This window comes from Cygnus atratus, chromosome 23 (assembly GCF_013377495.2).
Source record: "Cygnus atratus isolate AKBS03 ecotype Queensland, Australia chromosome 23, CAtr_DNAZoo_HiC_assembly, whole genome shotgun sequence".
NCBI lineage: Eukaryota > Metazoa > Chordata > Aves > Anseriformes > Anatidae > Cygnus > Cygnus atratus.
The window spans coordinates 6037989-6064405 of NC_066384.1; the positions used below are offsets into that span (position 1 = coordinate 6037989).

At 49.3% G+C, this 26417-nt stretch overlaps 1 protein-coding gene across 6 annotated transcripts in view; it reads left to right on the forward strand.

Moving 5' to 3' along the window:
* The first annotated feature begins 1001 nt into the window (after positions 1 to 1001).
* The window catches only part of HIVEP3 (HIVEP zinc finger 3), a 254857-nt gene continuing 229441 nt past the window's right edge, over positions 1002 to 26417 (forward strand). For 4 of the 6 annotated variants that reach the window (XR_007709111.1, XM_035565061.2, XM_050715107.1 and 1 more), the window contains exon 1: positions 1889 to 2250. The gene's annotated coding sequence lies outside the window, so the exon portion shown is untranslated. Of the gene's footprint in view, positions 1035 to 1888; positions 2251 to 26417 lie in introns of those variants that run through there. The other 2 variants (XM_050715102.1, XM_050715103.1) reach the window with 2 other exon arrangements.

Sequence of the window (26417 nt, forward strand, 5' to 3'; positions counted from 1 at the left end):
TGTGATAATGCATTTTTTTTAAGCAGCAAAATAAATTAGCTTTCTGCCTGTCATATTTTCCCTGTTTTTTACACTCCCATTGTGCTACAGAGGCCAGCATGAAAGCATAGCTCAGCTGCTCCTAAGCAGAAGGCTTTCCAGTGTCCTCGATTGCGTCCCCCTTCAGTTTCTGGATGCTGTTTGCAGGGGAGGTAGATGCCAGTTTTCACAAGGATTCATTTGCTTCTTGTACTCCATTGCCTCGTCTCCCAAAGATTGATTTTTTTTCCCCTGCTCTAAGAACAACCAGAAGATGAGAAGCTTTGGGCTGCCTCCCTGCTTCAGCCCTTGCTGTACGTTGGGTAGCTTCAGTCTGAACATTCCAAAGTCCCACCTCCTCCAGCGAATAAAATAAAGAACCATGCTGATTTGCATGGTTCTGAAAGGTCTAGGAAGTGAGTGCAAGCTGTAAAAAACAAAAACAAAAAAATCACACATCAAATGTGGAAACTGGTAGAAAAATAAAAATCCACTTGCCAGGTGTCATCCCTCCGGACAGCTTCACTACCGGTGGCACGACCACTGCTGGGTGCAGCCCAGTGAGGAGCCGCTGGGCTGGGTTGTCGTCATCTGGAAAATGCTCCTTGCCAGTGTGCAGGTCAAGGTCGAGTTGCTGGCAGCCTGCGTCCCTCTGGAGCGGAGCCAAAAGGTTTTAAAAACCTCTTTTTCTCTGATTTGAGAGGCAGCCCTGTGCCCCCCAGGCTGCGGTTTGCAGGGGGACCCGGGGGGAGCGGGTGGCTGCGGGCGGCACCGATGCTGGGCTGCTCCTGACATTTCCGCCTGCGGGTGCCCAGCCAATTGGCGAGGCTGGAGCAGCGACACATGAAATATGATGATTTTCTGCTGAAGAGGAGGAGGAGGAGTGGAAGGGGGGGGAAGGAGGGAGGACTGCTCCCTCCCATGGTTTGCATGCCCGGGGGCTGGCCACTGAGCAGCACCCGGGGATGGCCCCATGCTCGCTGCTCCCTGACCAGGATAATGAGGCTGGCACCCAGGTGGGCTGGGTGGTGGTGGCCCCAGGGGACACCCCCAGGGGTGCCAGGCCTGGGGCCCTGCTGCTTAGGGGGAATCTGCCCCTGCCCCACCCCCCGGAGCCCCAGCTGGCTCCGTGCTGTCCCCCGGGAGCTGTGCCTGGGTCCTGGGTTTAAATTAATGGGGGGAAGGGGGGGGTGGGGGGGTTGGTTTGCTAAAACCGAAATCCCACCTCTTGCAGAATGCTTTTTTGCCGTGCCAGGGCTGCTCAGCTAAAACTTTGCAGCCCGAGCCTCAGTTTGATGGGAAGCACTTAACAGAGCTGCTCGCTGCATGTCATTAACCCTCGCACACCACCGCCTGGGACGGAAACTGTTAATACCAAAAATCAGAGGAAACCAATTCAACCCTGATCAGGAGCGGCCATGCAGCTCCCTGAATCGCATCCAGCAGCTGTTCATTTTTATAATGACTGTGCATTTATCCAAGAGCCGAGTGGCAAGTTCTCTGTTTGTTATTATTCCCCCCAGAGGAGGGGGGGGGAATCCTATTAAAAAAATCTATAATAATATTAACGTGGAAGGGCTGCTAATGCAAACCACATCTCCCCCTTGCTCCAACTGTGCCACTGCTGCCGCTTTATTAATTTATTTGTGCTGTGGGTGACGGTCCTCCAGAAGTGATAATTGGTGCACTGTATCTTTAAAAGGTTAAAACCCTTTTCAAAAAGGCCCAGACTCATAGTGGGAAAAGACAAGAGAGGCTTTGGCTGGCTTTGGATCCAGAAAACAGCTGCTGATTAGAGTCTGCGTCTTCGGGCTGAATTTATTACATATTTTTCAGCAGCAGGGATTCTAGGAGGAAGCTTCCGTTTGGGTTTCTTGAGCGTGGTTTATTTTTATTCAGAGGAATAACAGAGGAAGGATTTGTTCCGGCTGGAGCATGCTCACAACCTGCAAGATCTCCCATTATTAAACTGCCTACTTTGGGGCTTTAATGTACATGTGTTTTTTTTTTTTTTTATTAACGTTATTATTATTTGGCAGCGTGCATCTCTCTATATTTTTAATAATTTATTTTGAAAGGAAGCTGATCTCATAATGAGCTTTCTCCTTCCTCACTTGAAACAGGTGCTAATGAAAGAATGCAAATAGCACCGGCTGAGCCGAACATTTCATAAAGACGGGAACAGCCCCCGACCCCAGCCAGCCCCGGATCCGCTGCCGGCACCCACCGAAGGTAGGCACTGGGGTGATTTTTTGTTCGTTGCGTGCGCGTTTGCAGATGGTCCAGTCCCCCCCCGTACTGCGGGTGCACAAGCCAGATTCCATTTTGCCTCTGCTTCCCCCCGAAAGGTGTCAGGTTGCTGCTGTGTGTGTGTGTGTGTATATATATATATGATGCGTGTGTGTACATCCCCGGGTGCCGGATTTGGCCACTGGGCAGGCGGTGGGCGAGCTCCCCAGCCGAGGTAACCTCAGCGGTGTCACGGGCGCGCAGCCGCCCCGTAACCCTGTCCTCGCCGCGACTCCGCCGCCCGCTCCGGCTTCCTTCGCCCTCCCTGTCGCATGAATTTATCGTCCGTTGACAGCAACTTCATTTTCTCCCAGTGTGCATGGGTTGTCGGTATTTCTTGCGCCGTGCAGGTCCGGCGTGGGGCTGCTCCATGGGGAGCCCCGTCCTCCCAGGGCGATGCTGGGCGGCCCTGCTCGTCTTCCTATCACCCACATATAGCCAAGCCACCGTTACCTGATGCTACAGCATATATACATACATTTTTATTTATTTTTTTTAATATTGCAATCCCTGTTTTAACATATCCCTGAATACCTTCTTGCCTGTACAAAGCCTTTCTCTTTTCCCTCTGCTTAATTTTATTTGTGTGCGCTTGGTGTTGGCATCCGGGCAGCGCTGGGATGTTCTCCTCAGAGGTTTGTCCTTTGCTGGCAGCTGGAGTTTTTCCCCCGGCCGCAGCAGCCCTGTGCTGTACCTGGCTCTGGTTCTCGCTCAGGCTCCAGGTTTTCTGCTGTGGCTTCCCCCAGCTGCAAGCTGGGGCTTGCAGCAGGGACTGCAGTGGCCTCTCCGATGGCCAAATCCTGCCCGCGCTGGGATCATCCAGCCCTGTGAACCTCCGAGGGCAGAAATCAGGCCTTTGTCTGGAAGTTTGTGTTTATATCTCGGTGTATTTAAGTGTGTTTTTGAGCAAGGTATTTCTATTATGTCTGTGTGCAAGATTATTTGCAGTTTCTTGTTGTTGTTTTTTTTTTTTGCTTGGCTGTTAAGGAAAGGGTCTGCAAAAAGTTTACCCCTGATTAATTGTGCAAACTGAGAGTGGGCAGCACATGAAATAAAATACTTATTTTATATAAACAACCCCTTGAGGCTTCCTAGAAAGAGAACTTGTGAATATTTAACCTGACAGATATAAAGTAATCAAACCTGAATATGCAGTCTGCTCTCCCCCTCCTCCCTTCTTCTAAAGGCAAATATTTTTAATTTGAGTTTGATGTGGGGTGCAGGCAGAAGAATATGATTTTAAATATGATTAAAATATGCTTTTGACCCAGTGGTAAGGAAATACTCCTCTAAGCCTGGTTTTTGGCTGTATCTGCTCACGAGGACAGGCAGAGGTGGCAGAAAGGTCCGTGTCCCTGGGGTCTTGTCTGATGCCCCGCTGTGAGCATCTCCCTCCCTGCCTCATCCTCCCAGGCATCCAGAAATGGCAAATCCAGTGAGAGGGAAGCAGGTATTTAATCCCCCAGATCTCATGCTCCCTCGTGCCGAGCCAGCGATGCTCATCTCTTGCCAGTTTTGGTGCTGTACCAACGAACCCAATGCTGCGCTAGTTTTTTTTTTCTTCTTTTTGGAGATTTGTTTCTAATCAAGTGGATGCAATTCCTCCCAGCTGCAATGAAACACAGGGGGGTGGGTCTTTATTTCTTCCCCTTGGCTGGCCTGCTTGCTTTGTGGGTTTTCTGCGGGGTGGTGCCATGCAGGAGACCGCTGCTGGTCTCCAGCCCTGAGCTTGCTGAGGTTGGCAGTGGTCATCAGCGCTGGTGGGAAATGGTTTGGATGAGAAGGCTCCTGAGAAAAAGCCCAAACAGGCAGGGGACTCAGGAGGGGGAGGAAGGGGAGGTGGCTTCTTTCCTACTAAATCATCTCTAAACATTGCCTCATCGTGGTGTCGGGCACCAGCTCCTGCTCTGGGGCCACAAAAAGCCTTCGTGCGTTGCATTGCCCAACCCTCCCTCCCAGCAGCGTTAGCAGGACACAGCGAATTTTGTCTCCTGCTGCAAAGAGGCAGCGTGCTCCTCTGCAGATCTGGCTGCAGCTGAGCACCACGTGGAGCTGCTCTTTTAGGGAGTCTCTGTAGTACCTTGGGACCGGTGGGAGCTGGTGGCCCTGCGTCAATCCACCTTGTATTCTTTCATCACCTTCCAAAAAGGGGAAGTGAAACTCAAGGGCAGAGACTGTCACTCCCCAAGGAGCCCCGGTCACCCGCTAGTATCGTGCTCACAAAGGAAGCTGTTAATTATTTTGCTGGAAATAGTTGTAAAACTTCTGTAAATGTACATGACGTGGAAGGCTGTGGCTTTCAAATGGGTTCTCCAGCGTCTTGGTTCATTTCTGGAAAATGTGGCTGGCCTGTTCAGTCGAGTTGTGCGATGGGGATATTGCTGGGAAAGTCGATAGCTGTGGGTGGGCTTCACGGACCCCTTGAGGGCTCCTTGGGTACACTTTAGTTCTGGATTTCCAACCGGCCCTGGGCTGGCTCAGCAATTACCAAAAATCTCACTGATCTCTGTTCATGACATGGAACTGGTGAGGAAGGTACCCGTGCCAGGAGAGCAGTGACCCAATGCTGACCTAAACCCAGCATTTTCAGTTGGACCAGTTGGGAGAGAGCCCCTCTGCCTTGCGCTGGTAGGAGCGCAAACCACACTAGGCTTGTTTGTGGCTAAAAGAAATCTCCTTTCTCCATGTAAAGTTAAATATCTGCAGCTGGCTCAGCTGAGGCAGACGTATGATGCTGGTTAGGATGGATGCACCAAGGAACTGTACATCCCAGCATGCTGATTTGCTTGATGGCTTAAAGGTGCACATCATTATCTGAGGATCATCAGGTTGAGGGTGGGTTGGTGCTTATCCATGTTTAGCTATATTACTGGTCTTGCCGCAAAAGGGGTGGCACAATTCATAGCCCCGATCGCTTTTAGTTCTTTAAAAAGCTTGGAGACTTTTATTTCAAGAACGGAAATGTACCAGCTATGTAAGTCATGGATTTGCTCAACTCTGATCTCAGTGGTGAACTGAGGTGGGGGGGAAAAAAGCAGCGTGGCCTTTTTTTGTTCCCATTTAACCTTTCTGTGTCTTACTTTCTCTGCTGTGTGGGAAATGGGGAGGGGGGGGAGCGAGGAGTCATTTGGCCAAGATCTCAGCGTGGGTCCCTGGCAGATTGAAAATACAAGTAATAAGTTGTGACTCTAAGCTCCAACTGCAGACAGCAGCGCTCGCTCGCTTTTGTTTTTTTAGATGAGTGTTTGTTGGGCAGGCACTGGTGCCAGAGGAAAATGCACGGGGGGGTGGGGGGGGAACATGTCTCTTGCTGTACAGACACTCCACGTGGTTAGATGTGGTTTGCGCAGATGATGCTGCGAGCAGCGGGAGCAGCCCTGGCTCCTGGGGTTGCGGTGGGGTCTGGGCTGTTGGGAGGTGAATGCGGCGACCAGTTGCTGTTACCAAAATCTTGAATAACTGCGTGTGGTGTGGCCAGCTCGGGGGCTCAGCGAGCCGCGTGTGAAAGCCCTCGTAGCCAGGGGACGTGGGACGCTGCTGGTGTCCCCTGAGAGCAGAGGGAGGGGGAGCCCCAGAAAGAGCTGCTGGGATGGCTCCTGCTGGGGCTGGATGTGTCACTGGGGCCCAGGACGCCCTAATGACCCCGGCCCTAATGGTCCTGGCGGATGAGCCTCACTCACCCTGCAGCTGGATGATCCCACAGCCCTGCCGCCCCAGGGCTCCCGCGTGGGAATCCCGCGGGACTTTGAATGCGTCGAGCACCCTCTCAAACGCCCCAGATGTTTTACAGCTGGGACAAAAACGTGACGGAGAGACTGCCCCTTGCTCGCTTCCCCTCCCATGTGCCATCGCGGCATTCTGGCAGCTCTTGATGTGGGATGCACGGGCATCTTCTAAAGGAGCTTGGTCAATAAAATCTGGCTGGGGGGACAACCGCGGGTGGCTGGACCATCTCCCACATCCCTGGAGGAAGGGCCCAGGGCTGCTGCTGACTCATGGCCCCCTTTTGGGGGCTGCCAGTAAAAAGGAGTGAGTAAACCCTGATGTAACGAGTAATCTGCTGAAAATAAGTCACCGCAGGATTTATCATTCTGTTAAAGTGCGAACGAGAAAGGCGAGCGCTGCTTGTAATGATGTCAGGGATGATCTCAGAGTCCTTCAAAACACACCTCCGCTGTAAACAAAACTTTTAACTCCCCCCCCCCCCCCCCCCCCCAAGTTTTTTAGGTGCCTTTAGAGTTGAAGCATATTTTATATACCCTGGTGGGCATTCCTGCTGAATGATGAATTTGAAATCAAAAGGTCTAGAAGGTTTGAAATAAGCAAAGGAAAAACTGGTAAGGAGGTGTGGTTGGAGCTCCTGTGGTCTTCTAAATAAATGCTCATGTGTGGAAGGACAGAGCCCTGTCCTACACCCTCCATTTCCAAGCCATGTGCAATCCTCACAAGCCAGTTCCCATTCGCCCATAAGATTTAGTTGCCCAAACCGCACTTGTTAGCCCTCATTGCTCTCCTTGGGGACTCTGCCTGATTCCATGTTGGCTGTCACAGACAGGATCGCAGTCCTGAATGCTGCAGGGGGGTCCCATGCTGACACCCTGGTTTTGGTTGCTTATAACTCATATTTTCACCTGGATTTATTAATTTATTTTTGGTCCTGGCATCGTAGTGAATTTTTATGGGGGAGAGAAAATTATTGAGCCAAACAGGCTGTTTTGTTTTTAATGGCTGTACAAAAGCCAGGTTTCTCCAGAAAACTCTTATCTGCATTTGCTAGAAATGAATACAGCGTGTGACCCGGCACGGCTGGGACGTCTCCAGTAAGCGTGGGCAACTTCTGATAGTTGCACTTGGCTATAACTTGAACTCGTCAGGCAGTAATGATGTACGGTGGAAAAAAGCGTGCTGCCTAGCAAAGGCAGGAGAGGTGCTGTGCGCGCCTGGAAGGCTGAAGGAAAATATTTAGGGTGGCTTCCTGCCTCAAACAAGAGGCGGTGTGGTGCCACGAGAAGGGCAGCAAGAGCACCCGCTGCAGGGGGTGAGTGAAAACTGCTCTGGGGCCGGATCCGGCAGCGAGCAGAAGGAAGGTGGATGGGGTGTGTGGCTCGCAGGGTGCACAGGGGCACCGCTGGCAGACCTTAGATAGATAAATAGGGTCACAAATGGAAGTTGTTGTGTTTGTAACGAGTGAGTTGCTTTTAGGAGTGCTGGATATGTACTTCGGTTATGTGAGTGAGGGCATGCTTTCCAGTAGGGGCAGAAAAGGTGTTTACTCTGTTATGCTGCGCAATAAGAATTAATGGGATTTTTTGTTTCCTTGTGAAGCCATGGCACTGAAACGGCATGGAAGCAAAAGTCCCGTTGTAAGCTGTGCTCCTTGTTTGCATGCTGTATGAAGTTCTTCCTCCTCTTTGCCCTTGCACGTCCACAAAGCCAGACACATGTGTGTGCCCTCCCCAGGGGCCGAGCGCTGCCGCCAGCAATGGGGATGCTTGCGCTGATGTTTCCCCAACTCCCTTGTGGTTTCCCTGCACTACAGGCAGATTAAGGCAGCAATTTGGGTTTTTACAGAAATGCATCACGCTGCAAAGGAAAAACATTTTGATGCTGCCTGGGGAGCTGCCCCACCTGTGTGAGGGTAGAGCTGTTTGGGGATGGATACTGGGAAAATGCAAAGGTCAGGGGTACGGGTGGCTGGGTCAGAGCTAGGGTTAGTATTAGTAGTCCTGGTGTGAGCCCCCTGGCATGACTTCCAGCCACTCTTCTTTCTTTCTGTACCTTTGTCTTGCACCAGTAAATGGGATAATGTCTGTCTTCATGTTATGGCCCCTTAGGGAAGGGCTGAGGCTCTTGCTGTCTGTGTCCAGATCCCGGTCCCTTTGTGGGATCCTGATCTTGGAGATTCCAGGGTGCTTTGTAGTACAGAGTAGGTTACAAAAACAAAGGAGATGCCCTTCCATGAATTGTGCAAAAAGTTTATTTTGCAGGGATGGGCTGTGTACATGGGGGTAATGCAGAGAAAAGCTCTGTCCTCGCTTCACCTCTTACTGGTACCGTTTGTATTTCCATGCTCCAGTGTGAACAGCTTTGTCAACTGGGGGGGACTGATGCTCCCAAACGCTGGTAATGTAAATAGCAGCAGACCTAGAAAGTGTTCTGCAAAACAAACTTGCATGGGGAATACCAGGAAGGTAGCTAAATCCCCCAAACACTTAATTTTCAAGAAATATAGCTTATTAATGAATACAGGAATGAGACAAGTTATTATAAAAGCTAAGCGAAGGTTCTGATTTTTGTACCTGCAGCTGTCAGGACCTATGTTCCTCTTGCCATTGAAATATCGGGGGACTATGGGGTGATTTCCCTCCCGGGTAAATCTGCTCATTGGTTCTGGTGCTGCCTTGCACCTCCCAGCACTGTCTCCTGGTGTGGTGCTATTGCTTGTGAAGATTTTGCAAATCACAGGATGGTCCTCAGACAGACGGCTGCCTAAGGAAGCTGTAGGATAGGTTTCTGTCGCTATTTTTGTCAGCATTTATATGTTTCTTAGTCATTTTTGCTCAGAGTTTGCCATTGCAAAAGCTGCTTGGGGTCCAAAGTAGTGTAGTCCCAAATCAAAAATGCATATTGGGATGAATAACTTGATTATGAAAAATCATATTTAGTTCTGCTTGGCTGAATAACCATAAAATGAACCCGGTACTCAACAGTGATCGGCAAAGGGGGCACGTGGGGAGGATACTCGCACTGATATTGCATGAAGGTTGCAAAGTTAAGCAATCAAAAAAAAAAAAAAGGAATAAATAAGTATTAGGTTGAATAAGTAATCTTAACTTCCCTTTGTGTGAGCGGTGTTTATCAGAGAGAACGCAATCTTGTGTTATTTACAACTTTCAATAAATAGATATCTAAGATAAGCTTGATCGTGTAATTAAAGACTTTTGACACATGGCCAGATGCTCTGCCTTTATGTTTGTGTAAATGAGAGCAGAGGGTGGCTGTGTACCACAGTGCCTGTGCTCAAGTGGCTTTAAAAAAAAAAAAGGCTCTTTGTCCCAATGTGACTGCGTTTTGTGCATCTAGATGGTGCAGAGGGATGGGACTGTCCCCTCTGCGGGGCAGAAAGGGAAACTGAAAATTGAAAAGATAACATCTGAGTGGCTGAAGGAGACCAGGTCTGGCTTTGCAACTGTTTATGAAAGGTGTGCCCTCAAGCAGGAGCATTGCCCTGATTTTCCAGGCAGTGTTTCGGGAAGGAAATCAAAGCTCCCCGGGGGACAGGCGGTGACTCCGTCCTTGCGGCTGAGCTCCAGGAGCTGGGGCTCTGCTCTGGGCTCCTGATCTCAGAGGCTGGGGGGCTTTAGGGTTGTTCTGAGTCCATTTGCAAAGACCCAGGAGAGGAGAGTGGGATCTATCCTGGCCTCCTGGAAGAGCTCGGCTGGCTGCACGGGTTCCAGCACCCACTGCAGTCCAGAGGGATTGCTCGAGGTAAGGACCTGCGTGGCAAATGGGGTCTTGTCATTGAGCACCCCATGGGCACCTTGGATTTCATACCCCCAAACAGACCTGCAGTGGTTGTAATCCTAAGAAAAGTGTGGCAAGGGACACTAACGTTGATACAGAGGTGGGAATCAGAGTATTGGAAAGGGGGAGAGGCCAGCTGAGTTTATAGGGTTTACGTGCTGTCACGTTCTTTGCTTTTTCTTAACAGGGAGGAATTGTTGCCTTAAGTTTCATGAAATTTCCTACGGAACGTTTTTTTCCTAAAGATGACGGAGGTCTCGGTGCTTTAACTAGGGTGTGCTGCTCCCAGAACCCGAACTTATGCCAACAGAAATCTTCTGTGAACTCAGTATTTGTAGACTTAGCACCGACTGACTTTGACTTGGAGTGTTGCAAACAAAATTTTATTCCTGTGTGTATATTTCTGTATTTGTACCAGACCCATGAAGTGGTATGACTAGCTCCAGCAAATAACCCCACTTGTTTTTGGGGAATGTTTTTAGCAGTCTAAACCTTTCTAAAACCTTAAAGCCACATAAGCAGCTTAAACCAATCTAAAGCCTTAGATCGTTTTAAACAGCTTGTGCCAATAGAAAGACTTAGATTATTTTAAATACCTTAAACAGATCTAAAGCTTTAATGAAAGAATTTGGCCAGTCTCAGATTTGGTTGTTTATTTGATTTGATTTCATGGGTATGTTGGTCATCCCGGCGACTCTGCCTAACCACGGCTCTGGAAGACGCCTGGATTTTCTGTCTTGTGATGTCTACGTTTTGGGTATGTGAAGAGTTGACAAGTGAACATAAGTAAATCCTGACTCTGTAACCTTAACTCTGCGCACAGGTTATGATCATCGGTAATTTCTGTATGCTGTTCCAGGTTATTTTGGCTAAATATACATCTAATTTGCAGGAGAAAAGTAAATTCTATTACACCAATTAAGGATTTTCAAAGAATCATGGTGGCCTGAATTGCCCTTTGCAGCCTGGATTCTTATGACTTGCTTATGTAGCTTTGAAAATCCCATCTTAAGATGTGGTAGCTTAATTAAACCCCTTTAAAAATGTACATAAGTGGAGGAATGAGTCCAGACTGCGACTTCTGTTAGTTTGGACATTCTCTAATTATTGCGGGCTTTGTACTACAGCATCCTCATGGTGTTAATGTAGGATCTAATACTTCCTTCACTTTGCAAGGGGAAATTATAAGTAATTCAGGCTCAGAGCTGGGGGCTCTTGCTTTTGTTTTTCATAATTTAAATGAGGTGGAGTTTCACTCCCACGCCAGCCAGCCCTGAAAGGCTGAGTTGTTTGCTTCCCCTTGGAGCACAATGGCCCTGAAGCCTTTCTGCTCCAATCAAAAGATGAAGCAGCAGCATCGCCAGGAATTATTTTTCTAGAAAATATGAAAATAATAGTACTAGAGACATAGGAGGATATCGTCGGTGAAATTTTCTGCTCGGGCTCCTTAACCAAGAGAAGGAGCTGACGCACTTCTCCCGTGCTACGCGCTCGGATGGGAGGTTGCAGCCTGCACACCAGAGCAGTTTCTGCTCATTTCAGCACTTTGAGCTGGCACGTTGCTCAAATCCCACTTGCACCCTCGATGCTTTGGCCATTCAGTGAAATTTATCTTTATCGTGGGCACCGTAGCAAAGTTTGCATTAAACCGTGTGGGTTTTCGTGACGATGCATGCAAGGTAGCATTAACCTAAAGCTATGTTCTCACTGTGTAGGGTGGTAGGATTGGAACAGACCCAAGTAAATTAGAGATGAAAACGGGGCAGCTCATAGAAAAGACTAACCTGGAGCAAACCTGGCACGTCCATGCCTTGTCCTGAAGAGCTCTGCCATGTGCATTATCTGATTTTTGATCTCTGCTCCGTATAATTAAAGCAGACGCATGCAGATCTGACACTGAGGCAGTGTTTTAGGACTTACAGGTATTATAACTGCTTTAACTCATAAAAAGCTTTAGAACACTAAGAAAAAGTTTCAGTTTCATTTTTAGATATGGCTGTTTCTTTCAGGCTCAAGTGTTAGATTGCTAGCAGGTTATTCACAGTGCGGCTGCTAATAAGTTCTGGTCTCCTGCATTTTATTCACATAATAAATTAATATATTTATTATTCATAGAAATAGTTGGTGAGTGCTTGCTTGAAGGTGAACTGCTTTTTCTTTCAACTTGCCAAGCTCTGGATTCTCTTGTGGATGGTATCATTCATACTTAAAGCAAGAAGCCTGACTGCTACCCCAGTATCTATGAGAATATCTGATGGAAAACTCTGGGATTTTACAGAACGCCTATTTTTTAAAGTAAGTTACCAAAAAAAGAAAAGAAAACACCATTAAATGCCTACAGAAATTCCTGGGGGTTGCGCAGTGCTGGAGATCTCACTCCAAGCCTGGCTCGAGCAGCTCACGCTGGGGTGCTGCTCTCTAGTACATGATAAATAAAGTTCCTTTCCTCTCTTAGAATATCTGGCCCAAGTTGCTCAGGATGAAGTTCGCTAGAAATGTAAACAGGCTGCAGCTGGGTAAACCGCTGCCGAATCAGGGTGGAGAGCAGAGCAGCCTTTTAAATCTAATTTTTTCTTTTTTTCTTTTTTTTTTTTCCCCCGTCTATAACCTGTTGATGGGGACTGTGTTTGCTTCTGTAGGCTTATGGCAGTGTTGTGGATCTTTGCACCCATGGCCTCAGTGCCTGTGTCTGGCTGGGTGAAATGGGGCGAGCTGGTTGCTGTTGGGTTTTCTCCTGCTTGGGCAGGAGCAAGGGCTGGTTCTGGAGCCGGTGGAAAAAGCATGAAGCCACGTGGATTCCTTGTCCGTGACATCTTGGAGCAGGGACTGTTTTTTACCTAGCTTAGACACTTTTACCTTTAAAAATAAACAAACAAACAAAAATACAACAAAACCCTCTTGCTTTGCTGCAAGCTCCCGAGTGCTCTCAGCTCTGCTTACCTCTGCCTGGAGGCCTGGAGGCTCAAAGCAAAGCAGCCAGAGCAGCTACTCCTAGGGCAGCCTCTTGCTCTAAGCTGCCCGTCCCATGTTCTCTGCCATTCACAGCAACATGAGAGAGCAGCTCCTAAAGCTGTTTACTGAAAGAAAAACAAGAGAGATCTCCTCTTCTCCCCTGGATGTTTCCCAGCCCCTCTCCCAGTTACTGGGGCAGGCACCCCCCCCTAGCTGCAGAGAGCCCCCCCTGCGTGTAACAAGCCTGGGGTGTGGGTGGATGCAGGGCAGGGAGCTCTGCAGGATGCTGCAGGACACCCGGGGCTTGCACCTTTCCTATCATCGCCTCCTGGTGAGAAAACAGAAATAAACTGCTTGCTGCTCCGCTGTCATTCACAGCCGGAGTGGGGAATAACTGCCAATTCTGGCTAAAGCAAGAATTAAATTGATTTAATATAAACTGTGGTGAAGCGGCTGTGACCATTTCCTGGAAACACCCCCGGTTGCTGTGTGCCACCCCAGCGCACCTGGCAGCCTCCATGTCCCCTGCTTTGCTTTGGGGCCATCGCCCTGCCAGGTGGGACCCCAAAAGTGGGAATGAATGCAGGTGGACTGGGTTTGGCACAAGTGTTGTTCACTTCTGTGCTGGCCTCATGGGATGCCGAGAGTAATCTGGGATACGTGGGGTCCTAGCAGAGAGCCCAGCTGCCTGGTGGAGGCCAAGCTGTCCCCGGTTCTCCAGCTCTCCCCGGTTTGCTCCTGCGCTCAAACTGCAGCAGCACAAACAAGTCGGTGTTGATTCACCCAGCAACTGCATCTTCCTTGGAAAGGGCCCTGATTTCGGAAAGCATCGCCATCCAGGACAGCGTTTAAGCATGTGCCTGCCTGTAAGCGTGCATTTAATTGCCATCCCGGAGAATATGGTATTTAATCATCATCCCCGATGTTTTTTCTGATTCGGGGCCAGTGTTGGCATCCTGCAGGTTGCAGCGCGGTGGGAAGAGCTGCCGGGGGTGGGTGCTGCATCTGTCCCGCATGGAGCGGCTGGGCGCTGTGTGAGTTATTGCCGATGAGGAAATAAGCGGTGTTATTTGTGTAGCAGTGTGTAGGGAAGGGAGCTTGAAGCTTGCTGGGAGAGAAAATAGCTGTGTCATTTAACGGGGCGAAGTGGTGAATAGGGTGCTAAAACGGGTGGCATTTGTGGCAGCAGAGGCTTCGTAGCGTCAGTTGGTTTGGGTTGAGGATCAATGAACCTTTGCAGCTCTCAGCAGCTTGCTGAAATTCCTTCTCCTTGCTCACTTGGGATGCAGTCAGCAGCTCAGGGTTTCTTCCAGGCTTCCTAGAAAGCCCCGGAGAGCCACGCGTGCATGCACAGGCGCGCGGAGCAGCGCACATGTGCACCTTCGGAAGCACTGCGCGAGGTGCGGAGCTGGGGCTTGCACCTGCGGGGCTGCTGACCACAGAAATCTGTGCAGAGCAGTGAGCGTGGCAGCACAACGCTTCCACTATCAACCCAAACTCCTTTTCCTCCCTGGTAAAACCTGGGGACTTGCATGCTGTGTGCCAGGAGCCACAGCAGGGTGTCCTACAGAGGTAGGGGGAGGTCTGGGCTGCCATCGCCCCTGTGCCCACAGCCCAGGCGTCCTGGCAGTGCGCCCCTCCTTTCCTTCCTGCCCTCGCTGACAGCTTTGCTCTAGGGCCGTTTGCTCTCCAAACGCAGCTCTTTTGCAAAGCCTGCTAGTGCTGCAGTGGCGCTGTGCGTCGCACCCCTGGAAAAGTCCCTCCTGGTGTTGGGTTGGTGCCATCTCCTAAGTACTTGTTACCTGTGGGGACGAGGATCTGCCTGTGACGTGTCTCCAGGTCCCAGCACGAGTTGCTGCACCCCTCCAATTCTCTGGGATGCCCACAATTGACTGTGTGACAGACTACAGGTGTGTTTTTGATATATATATTTTTTTAAACTAAATAAACTCATTAATGCTGCAACAGAGCTGCAGAGCCTGTGATTTGCGGGGCCCGATGACAACCCTGGTACCCACTCCAGCAGATGTGAGCTCTGAGAAAATGAGCGTGTGTCAAAGCCTGTTACCTTGTTTTAATCCTTTCGTGGGGGTGCGTGGCGCATCTTCTGGTTAACCACGTCTTCTGAAGCCAAACGTTTGGTCGGTGTAGCAGAAAGGCTGTCAAAGATGGGGTCGAAAGCAGGGGACCAGCCTTACTGGTGTTGGACCATGGGGAATGAGCAGAGCTAAACAAATCCTGGTGTTACTGGGCCAGAGATGAAGACAAGAGCGAGTGGGCATGAATAAATGGAAGGTTTGGGCATGTCAGGAATTTAGGTGGAGTTTTTTATGCAGGGAGTCTGGTGTGAACCAAATTGCAGTGGGAACAATTAATATAAATTATTTTTAAAAGTGCTTGGACGTAAGGACAAACTCGAAGATTATGGCTGATAACTTCAAAGAGCAAAATCACTCAATTTGTGTTTGATGTTGGGGGGGGGGGGGAAGCGTTACCTGCTCATTTAACCTGGAAAGGAGTCGGCTGGGGAGCGAGCATCTCAGGTCCTGCAGGAGGCTGGCTGGTTCTCCTCTTTAGGCTGCGGCATAAGACTGGGACAGAGAGGTCACTGTCACTAACGGGCAGCACTTCTAGAGCTGGTGTCCTGGTGTCGACCTCAGGCCAGGAGCCTTGCAGGATCGGGGCTGTCCTGCAGATGCTGTTTTTTTTTTGCTGCAGGACGCTCTTGATGCTCTCTGGCTGACTGGACCATGGCACGTCACGGGAGGCTCTAGTGTTTAGCAGCACGGAGGGGAAGAGCAGCGGTGCCGTCTGCCTGGCGGGGAGGTCCTCAGGGATTTACCTGCGCTCAGCTGCGATTTGGAAAAACTTCAGTTACCAAGAAAATTAAAAAAAAAATAAAAAGGAGGAAGGGGGTGAAGGGCATAGAGGCATTATTTAATAATAATAAAATAACACAGCGCATTTGGCTGCTACCTGTTTTAGAACATGTGGCACCTCGGAGTCCCCCTTTGCTATCCCAGCCCCGAAGGAGATGTGGTGCAGGGGTCACGGGAGTGCAGTGCCGTGTCTTTCCCCCTACTTTTCCAGGCTTTTTGTCCCTTATACGAGACCCACTCAACTCCTCATCCCTTCTCATGGGAATGTGATGGGAGGGATTGTGTCCATTTTACAGCTGGACAACTGAGACCCCCAAACAGTGGGACAGCAGTAGGGGCTGTGCAGCAGGGACTGAGCTCACACCCCTGATTTACAACAAGTTTTTTTAACCCAAGGATGCCTGTAACCTTTCCATGGAGGCAGGGCATGAGTTGTCCTCACAGCTCTGCTGTGGTCCCTCTGACCTTCTCTGCCGTTAGTCCGTAATAGACATTAAATGCTGCTGTTCTGCAAGAGAAAACTATTGTAGGGGTAACTCCATGTACATGAAATAAAATGAAATTCTGACTCTTTGGGTACAGTGGAAAGGGCTTGCCTTTCTCCTGCTTCTGTCGTTGTAGGTACGGCCCTAAGGAAAGCACGTAATCTTTTAATTATTGACCGCATAACGCAGGGCAGAGTGACATTATTGTCAGTAATACAACACCGGGGGAGCTGCACGACTCTCTCTAATTTTCCAGTAAGCAAATGGAGCCACGTGCAGCGCTGCGCTCCACCAGCCCTTTCCTCTGCAGCCTCCCACGCGCCTCCATGGTGCCCGCATCCCTCCCATCGCGTCAGCAATTAAGCCAAGTCTCGTAAACGAAGCTCTCTTCTCCCATGGGTGACCTTGCTATGAGCCGGCTTCACCTGTAGGGAGAACTCATTCTTTTGGGGCAGCGAGTGGGGTGTGCTCGGTGCCTGTGAGCATGGGCAGCAGAAAGGGGTTTTTGGAGATGCTCTTTGGTGCCTGCTTGCCCATCTTTGGAGCACGTAGCTGGGAAGAATCAGAGAGAAAGTATGTCTATTTTTGATTTTTCAGCACTAGATGGAAGTTGTACTGTTCTGGACTGTGTTCGTGTAGGGTTTTCCAGGCAGTGTTGCCTGGAGGCCAGAGCAGACCCACGGCTTTGCTGCCCATCCGTGTGGTCATGGGCAGCTCCTCACCTGCAGAAAATAAAGCCTGAAGCTGGAGCCACAAGAGGCAGAAGGGAAAAACAAAGCAGGAAGGTTTAAGGGTTGCAAAGCAACAGAGTTTTTTCATTGAGATTTGTAAGGTATTCTAGTGATAAAAGAGAGATTAGAGTAAAAAAAAAAATGTAGCATTGAAATAGGGGTGTTATTGTTGTAAGCAAGAGGCATCATAGTCCCAAACTGCGGCTGCAGCACCTCTGGGAAGTGTAACAAGTGCCAAGAAGACCTTGTTGGATGCTTAGGGAAAAACTCGGTGGAAGAATATAGTTCTCTATGGAAAGGAAAAGGGAAACAGCAGTAAGCCTTTGGGTTTTCCCAGAAAAGTTTGTAAAGAATAGTCAAAAATCTCATTTCCTAAAACCACTATCTTCTGACTAAAAGATTTTGCCCTTCTGCAGAGCGGTTTGTGTTAGTGTGCCCATAGGTACGCTTTGAATTCAGATTTTTATTAAAATATTGATGTGGTATAGAAAACTGTCATAATTTCCAGACAACTTTCTTCTAACCCCGCAAGCAGTTAATGCTTGCTTTCTCATCCTTTCTGGCACATCACCCTATATGACACTAAATATTGCTGCTTATTCTTACAAACGCTGTAGTGTCCCTGGGATCTTAAGCACTTGGCTTCTGCTGTTGTGACGCTGATTGCCAGTGGAGTAATTACACTTAATTAAAAAAAAAAAGAAAAAAAAAAGCAAAGAGAAAAAAGAAAAGCTTTTCTTTTTTTTTTCCCCTCTTTTAAATACCTAATGCTGTCCACGAGTGTTATTTCCCATCACACCGTGCTTTTGCTCATTGAAACTGTTGGCAAAATGAGGTAATAACCTGCCAGAGCAGGGTGGCATATATATTTTTATGCTATTTCTTCCCGAAGTACAGGGCTGGAAGAAAAGAGAGGTAAAACTTTTTTGTTTCTTTCTTTAACATCCAGAAAGTTCCCTGTATTTTTGTGCTGGAGGCACTGGCTGCTCCGAGGAAATAACCACAGCGGGCTTGTTGCAAGGGAAACTCAAATTGCCGCGGCGTGCTGAAGGAGTCGTTGCGGCTTACGCTGCATTCAAACCATGCAAAGAGACGTTCGTTTAAATACAATTACTCGATCCATCGTCCAAATTACCACCACTGTGCGCTCCTGAAGGAGGCCTCAGCAAAAGCTTGTTGCTGAAGGGTGCTTCTGGAAGGAGCGCACGCTGCCTGCCAGGTACAGCGCGCAGGGCAGCAATTAGGCGCTCTGCCCGCATGCAAATGCGGGGCAGCGGTTACGCCTGCAGACTGCGACTGCCTGCTCCTGCCGGTGGGCATGGAGCTCCTTCCTGGCAAAGTAGGTCTCGAGCATCTGCAGGACTAATAAGCTAGAAAACAGGCCCTGGGGAAAGCCCCTCTCCCTCCCTCTTTTTCTTTTTTTTTTTCTTTTTTTTTTTTCTTTAGCGCACTGGGCAGAGATTTGCAAGACAAAACCGTTTGCTTTGCATTGTGCATTCTGTGTTGTCTCTGGCCTAGGTGGAAACACACCTGCCTGTGTTACTGTTTCCTGCAGCAGATGCAAATAGAGCATCCTCTCAGGAAAATGTTACATCCCTTAAAATAAACTCTGCTGCTCAGTGGCGCGTGTTGCCTCTGCTTCTGTGCTGGAATGCGCCGGCAAAAACAGAAAGCCACAGGACAGAAATGCAGTTGCCCACCCGTCATAAAGAGAGGCTGCACTCAGGCTCCTACCTTTTATTAAATTTTAGTGTGGGGTTGTTTGGGGGCAGTTGGGCTTTTGGGGTTTCCCTCCCTCTCCTTCCTTCTTGCCCCTCCTGCTCTGCTTCAGGGAGCCCTGTGCGTGGCTCTGTGCCTGCGAAGGGCGCTGCAGCAGCGCTGCCTTTGGCTCGCTCTTGGCTGTGGGTCTGTCCTGCAGCAGGCAGAGGTCTCCCCAGCTGCCCGGGCTGGGACTGCCTGGATGCATGTGGCTCCTTTCCTGCAGAAAGCCCTGATTGGGAAGAGTTAATAGGAAAAAAAAAAAAAAAGTTATTGCTGAACAGCTCAGAATTTCTCTTGCTTTTGGTTTCCTTGCCCCAGAGCCAGCCCATGTCTGGCACGCAGACCTTGAAACCTGCCTGATGCTGGAGTTTCAGTCTCAGTTGATCAGATTGCCCTTGAAAGAAACCTTATTCAGTTTTGCAGAAAAACAGAGAGGAGGAGGAGAAGCGACTCCTTCATGTGGCTGCTGCGCTGGTGCAGCTCGGGGGCTGCATTCCTGCACATCCCATCTGCAGGGCCTCCGAGCAGCGGCTGGGCAGGAGAGCAGCAGGGCTTGCTTTTCGGGTGTTTGTGGGGTTTTGTGGTCACTCACACAGCCTGCTGTGGCTGGAGCCCCGGTTCGCAGGGTGTAGACGTGAGGAGCGGTGTGCGGATGCTCAGGTTTTCTCGCCTGAAAAAGGGGCGGTTGAGTCATTGCAGAAGCTTTGCTATCTTTAAAATCATAGATAGGACTTGCTACCAACCTTGATTCAAGACAGAAAGCTGATAAAGCAGACAAAACCTACCTGGAGGTCTCTGTGGGTCTCTGGAGGTATTGGCTGGGTTTGGTTTTGATTTTAGTTGAACAACTTTCGGCCGTCGAGCGATGAAATGGTTGATACGGGGGCAGGTAGATGTGCATGGGGATAAGGGTGAAACAAAAGTTTCTTCAGGGGATAGGTGAGGTCAAGCAGCTGGGCTGGAAATGAGAGGATGAGGGAGGGTGCTCAGCAACCCCATAACCCTGTGGGTGTTCAGGGGACCCAGAGCGTGAGTGAGAACCTGGGGGGCTCTGTGGGTGGGAGGGCACCAAAAAGGAGGTGCTAGGAGGGCCTGCTGGAAAAGGGGCTGAGTAGAAAAGCCACAATTAATGGAAATAACCGGCTTCAAGAGGCTGCCGACTCCCTGACGGGCAATCTGCCTCAGGGCCCCACGTTTTTGGAAGCACCAGGGCAGGAGCTGAGCGAGCCTGGGTTACGTTGAAATGCACACGGCATCGCTCGGAGCTGCTCCGGGGGAGCAGGCAGGTGTGACTGTCACAGCACGTGTTTGTCTTGGCTCGGGAGCCTTGGAGAGGGGTACCGGGACATGCCTGCCCATGCGGGCAAGAATTCCCCTTGAGGCTTGCTGGGTTCAGGTGTCTTTTCCCCAGAATTGCTGTTGGATCACTACGGCTCACTGCTGCTTTTTTTTTTTTTTTTTCTCCCTTCTGTCCCTTGCTCTCAGTTGGCAGCGTCCCCTCCTTCCCTGAGCAGCAGCTGCACGAGCGGCCCTGCCCTGGGCACGGCACAAATCCTGTCCTGCTATGTCAGGGTAACTCCTTGGGAACTGCACACTGCTGTGGGGTGACCCTTAGCTTGCACATCGTAACGAGGAGCCAGATCTGTTTGCGATTACTGGCTTTAATGGGGTGTGCAATCTGCTGAGGCATGGGGAGCTTGTCCTGGCGGGGTTGCACATCCTCCATGTCAGCGATGAGCGCTTCTCCCTCTGCACGGGAATCGGCTTCTCCTTGCCTGCAGCATCTGCTGAGGCTGTGCCTGCCCAGGTGCCCTTCCAGCCCTGCTCTCCGTACACCCGCGGCACAGGACGAGCCCGCTGTACCCCTCCTTACAGCCACGGCTGTGAGACAGCATCTCTCATAGTGTTGGCTTTTCCATCTTGTGCCTGCTGGCCACTGGAAAACTCGGCTGGTGAAAGCAAAGGGTGTCCCTGCTGCAGGCGTTCAGCCCTGAGGCTGCCCCAGACCTGCCCTCCCGGGCTGCTGCTGCGTCGAGGGCTCTCGAGGCCCCTGCTGTTTTCTTCTGAGGAATCTCCTGTGCTTGAATTTCAGTTTGTATCTCGTTTCCTGAAAGACCTCAGAAAAGGGAAGTACCTGTGTTTTAAATACCCTCTGCCATTTGCTTTGTCTTTTTCCTGGTCAGGGAGCTATGGACCTGGTGCTGCAGGTGTCCGTGTAGAGCACCTTGTAATCAGCTCTCATCTAGACTCCCCAGTTCTGATCCTTTTTGTTGTTGTATTTGCTTGGTGAAGACTTGCGGCCTGCAGGAAAGCCTGCTTCCATCCTCCCTCCATCCTCTGCATCTTGGGATCATGCCCATTGCACGCGTGAGGTGTAGTCCGAGTGCTCCGTGCGGTGCATGGAAGGACAGCCCAAGCCATGGCTGGCACTGCAGTTGTGCTATTCTGCACTGTGAGTACAACTGGCCCCCTTCCTCATGAAGCTGTCCACATCTGGAGCAGCTGAATTTGTTTCCAGATGATATTAACATCTTTCAGTCTCCCAAATCTGTAGTGCCTTACCAGACCGCTCGCTCAAAGCCACGCTGAACGCTGAGCAGGAGCAAGCAATGCCAAACTCTCTGCTCAGAGAAGATCAGAGACTTTCTTCTTTTAATCATGTGCTTTCCTTGCCCTGTGAAAACACCTCTGTGCTACTCTGGCTAATAGCAGGAATCCTAAGAAAACACAGGGATCTGCAGTAAAGGATCAGGCTGCCGTCAGCTTGTCCAGACAGCTCTGTTAGCCCAGCAGAGCAACCCTCTCCAACGGGGCCCCAGTAACCTCACCTGTCCTCCCAGAGGTGGTTGTGGGCAGATGCATCACCTGGATACGAAGTCATTGTGCTATGCTGCTGCTGATTTGTTAAATGCAAGCAAAGAAGGTTGATGAAATGAGTAGGAGTATTAGCACACAGCCTTACGGACTCGACCGGGGTGACTTACGCAGCCAGCTGGAAGAGAGACCCTGTTTGGGCACCGTAGCACTTTCTCAACATGCTGGTTCCTGTTACTGTGAACTACCTGCTTGAGGCTCTAAGGAAGTGCTTGGCATGGCCCTGCCTGGAGTTTGTTGCCACATTTTCTTCTCCTTGGTTGCTGAGTTCATAAAGAGGTTCCCCCATGGCTTAAACAAGCCTAGGAGCCTCCTCCTGCCTTAATATGGGATTAGATATGACCGAAGGGATGCAGCACCACAGCAGATCTCATCCACCATTTTCAAGCTAAGGCTTGAGCGTTGCTGTGCTCTGAGATCTGACCAGTATGCTCTCCATGTGTATAATATCAGCTGGAAGCAGAGCAGGAATTCAGGCTCCGGTCCAGCTCCCACGGTGTTCCATGAGGTAGGGTTGCTAGACATCCGTGTAACATGAGATTTCCTGTATTTCAGACTCAAATCCTGCGAGTTGTATTGAAAACATACGGGATGCTATCCTTCCTGGATTTCCTGTACAGTTTTAATATGGGACATGAGAAGTCCTGCTATCATCTGCCCTTTCCCTTGCCATATTTCTTAGACTCTTCTTTGTCTTCCTCCTTTTCCCCAAACTTGTGAATATGTCCATTAACTGGTGAGGACACAGTGACCATAGGAACATGTTTCAGGTTTTCACTCGTATCTTGTAATCCATCCGCTGGCTTTTTTAAGACCATCAGTAGAGACAACCAAACTGACTTGCAGCTTTGTCGTGTTGCTCACTGCTAAGGTGGAAGATCAGGTGATCTCCATCAGATGATGATCTTATTTCATTGTATGATTAATCGGGAGATAGAATGCGGTTATCCCAGTTGCTTAGTGCCAGAGCTGATTCTGCAGACAAGGTTAGCACTTTGGGTCTCAACTCTCCAGATTTCTGCAAGTGTCTGCTGGTGTCACACGGAGAATATAGACAAGAAAACGGAGATTTAGCTCAAGGGGAATTAGCAAGGTAGGAAGGAGTGCCCTGAAGATCAGTCGTGGGTCGAGCTTCTCTGTTATATTGCTGTTGGAGCATGTGTAAGGAGTACCCTGAGAAAGACATGAGGAGAGCACGTTAGGTGGGTTCCTGGGAGGATGGGAGAGGAAGCTGTGGAGGACCTCAACCACTCGTGTACAAAGCCCTGGTTCCCCATGGCCAGGAAGATGAATTTACATTAGGATAAATGTGACGACTGGCTGTTACAGTGATGAGAACAGAGCAATTTCCTTACCGAGAGAAGATTAAGGGCATATCTACATCATAATGAGAGAGAGTCTTGTCTTTGAGTTCATAGTCCAGCGTGAAGCGCAGTAGTGGATTTATAATGATGGAGTTGAATTTGGGACTTGCCAAATTCATTGTACAAATGGTCAAATGTACATTAAATAGAAACAATTACGGATAACTTTAGAGCTAGTCGGAATGCAGACCAGTGACTGTAGTGCAAACGTCTTGGGGCGCACAGTCCCCATAGGTGCTATTACATGACTTTGGCAAGGAGGCTGCTTTCCCAGAGGGACGTACTTAATCAAGATCTGATGATTTTGGAGTTTGTCTCAGCAAACCTCAGTCTCAGCCAGGCTTTCTGTCTGTCACTCCTCGCTCCTAAGCAGGCAGGTATGCATGAGAAGTGTCATCAACTGGGAGGAGAGGAGAGGGAGCACATAGGGTTGTCTCTGAACTTCGGAAGGGAGCAGTGTGGGCTTTGCTTCCTTATCCCTGGCTGCAAAAATGAGTTGCCCCTGATGGTTCCGGTCATAATTCATGAACTACTGACTGTGAACTGCTAAATGATGACACGTGGTCACTTCTTTACTGTGAGCTCCCTAATTGGAGACATTCCTGCTGGCCAGGTGGCAGGGAGCTGGGACTGCTTTTTGGGGAGCCGTGTTCCATTCCTGGCTTTCCCCTGAAACTTTGCAAAGTTCATGAATAGTAGAAGCCTTTCCTGGCTTCCACTGCTCATGTCGTGGCGATGCCCATGCCCCAGCTGATCCTGGGGGCTTTACTGGGAGTATGTCCCCCCTCTGCCTTCCTTGTGTTGTGAGAGGTGTTGAAGTCAAAAGTTGAGCTCAGCCTCTTTGCATTTTAACAAGCTGCATTTTAAAAAAATAATTATATATTGAGCGAGACTGCTTTTTCAGAAGAATGTGAAAAGATGCAGCACTTGCAGAGCTGGGGAGAGCTGTGTGCTGGAGCCAAAAGTGTGGAAGCTGGAGTCTTTCTCTTCCAGACTCATAAGGGTCACGTTATGTTCTCTGTTCAGTAGCTACAGATGTGGCAATGCCAAATATACCGAGCTGCCGGCTTTCTGTGCTGTGCTGCAGAGTAATGTTCTGCCACTGTGCTTTAGGCTAGCCTCAATTACTTGCTTGCTATCAGCATGGAGATCAAAGTACATCATTTAAAGAACAAATGCAGTAAATACCTTGAATTTATGTATTGACTTTTTTAGAAAAGTGGATTGTCACAACAAGCTCGGGCTAATCTTTTGCACTTTGCATAAAGAACTGGAAGGAGAGAGGGAGACGTAAGTGTTACCTGAGGTGTCAATTTGCATGATACAGCCTGATTTTGAGGATGCCGCTGCCTGTTGTGCAATTCCTGATTCCACGCCTTGGCATTGCTCTCGGATCTCTGCTTAGTCTCTGAATATCCTCAGGTCTCTGGGTGTTGCAGGCCTCGAGTCGGTCCTCTTTTCATCTTCTAAGAGCTGACTTGGAACTTAGTGATTTATTTTTTCTACCCCAGGTTTATTTTTAGCGTCTCCTGAAAAGTTGCATAGCTTGAAAAGCTATGCAAAGACACTGCTGGAGAGTCTGCTGAAGAGCTGAGGTTTATCAGACCCTTCCTTTTAAAAGGATTTATTTCACTGCGTAGCAACTTTGCTCCATTAAAACGGACTATTTGGAGAAAAAAAATGTTAAAAATGTTTGGAGAAAAAAACGGTAACGAAGCCAGGCAACTTTAGTGCAGTCTGGAACTGGGGAAGAGGCAGGGTGAGACGAAGAGGAGAGACCCGAGCCTGCCATCCCACCCAGCAGTGAGGCTGCTCCCTTCCCCGATGTGCTCAGGGTCGCTGCTGTGCTTCAGGTTAAGCAGGAGGTGGTGTGTAAGGGTGCGTGCAACCAGGCTGAGGTTCGAGGTGCAGCAGTTGTGAATACAGGATGAGTCCTTTGCTGCTGGATTGTCTGAAATTCCAGAACAGCATCTTGTGTATAAGTTACAGGCCGTGTAATTAAATGTGTTAATGAAATAGTGCAAACTAAAGGCTACACTGACAGGCAGAGTGAATACCCAGAGCTGAGTTTCATAGATTTCTGAGCAATTTGAAAGGTTCTCTCTTAAAACATTCCATTGTTCTGTAGCTCCAATGTTTTAGTTCTACTGAGAATAATGGACGTACATACGGTAGCGATTCATATTTAGGAGTCTCCACAAAGAGTTTTCTTATCTCCTTCAGTGGAAGTTTCTGAATATAAAAGCAACAACCTTTGCATTTGTGCTTCATCGTAGAGTAGGCTTGCTGGAACAGAAACCTCTTTATGAGTTGAAATGATCTGGCTCAGGGATTTCCATGCGGTTTTTGTTGGGAGAACTTTTATGCCTTGGTGGACAATAAGAACAACTCCTTGCCAAGTGAAAAGGCACCACTTTTCCATATTTCCATAGTTTTTTTTAAAGAAAAAGATTTGTCAGCTCTGTAGATGCCCATGGTATCGTTCAATCTCCACTCTAGTGTTTCCATCTTGGATTTTTAAGGTGCACGAGGTGTCCGCAGCCATCAGCAGGTGCCCTCGACCCGCCTGGTTCGGCGACCTACCTGCAGGGAAGCCAGAGGAGACGGCTCCGTGGTGCTGCTGCAGCCCTTGGCAGCATTTGTGCTCTCAGCCCTCGGGGCTGCCAGGCTGCGGCTGCTCCGCTCCTTCCCAGCAGGATACAGAGACGGGCAGTGAATAATTGCTGTTTTGAGCTTTCTCCTTTTTCCTGTCCTTTTGTGGCAGATGGAGAGAAAATGAGAAGCTACGAACTCTTCTGTCACTAGTCTTCTGAGAGCAGCCATTTGCGTGCTTTCTATCCCAAATTCTCTGCTATGAAAAAGTTACAAAGCCTGCAGAAATCCCAGCTTGAGGAACAGCTGGCTCCAGGTCCAGCAGGTGGAGCTTGAAATGGAGCTGAGCGAAGAGGAAGAGGTTTTGAAGAACTCGCCCTTTGCTGAATTTGTGCACCGTCTGTTCGCAAAAATACCGGGAATCCCCAGCAGTCCCCCTGACATATCCAGAGCTGCCTTTCGCAGTAGGTTGAACAGTAAAAACTCCTGTTCAGGCACTAGCTTAATTCAAATTGGGTGGCTCCTTCAGTAGAGTTTGAAGAAACAAGATGTCCTCGCATTTTTTCACCAAAAAGCTGGGTTGTTTAAATTTTCACCACCTGAAAGAAATAGCAGGACAAGGCAAAAACTCCAGCTGGTGCTAAGGAAACTTTGCAGGTCTCCCACAGCTTAGTCTGCCAAGGGAATGCCACTCCATCACCTTCTTTTTGTCCTCAGCTCCACTGTAAAATGAAGGTCTTGGTGTGGAGCCTTCAAAGCCCGCCTCATTGGGAATTGAATCTCTGCTTGAGATTTTTCTAAGCAGCAGAAGCACCGAGGGACAGCGCAAATCTGAGAGGTGGGAGCTGAGGCTCCACCAAAAACCTCCCAGGCAGAATTAACTCTGCCCAGATCACCCGCGTCCAACAGAAAGATGGAAAAATGGTCTGTGTATTGAAATAATTCTTC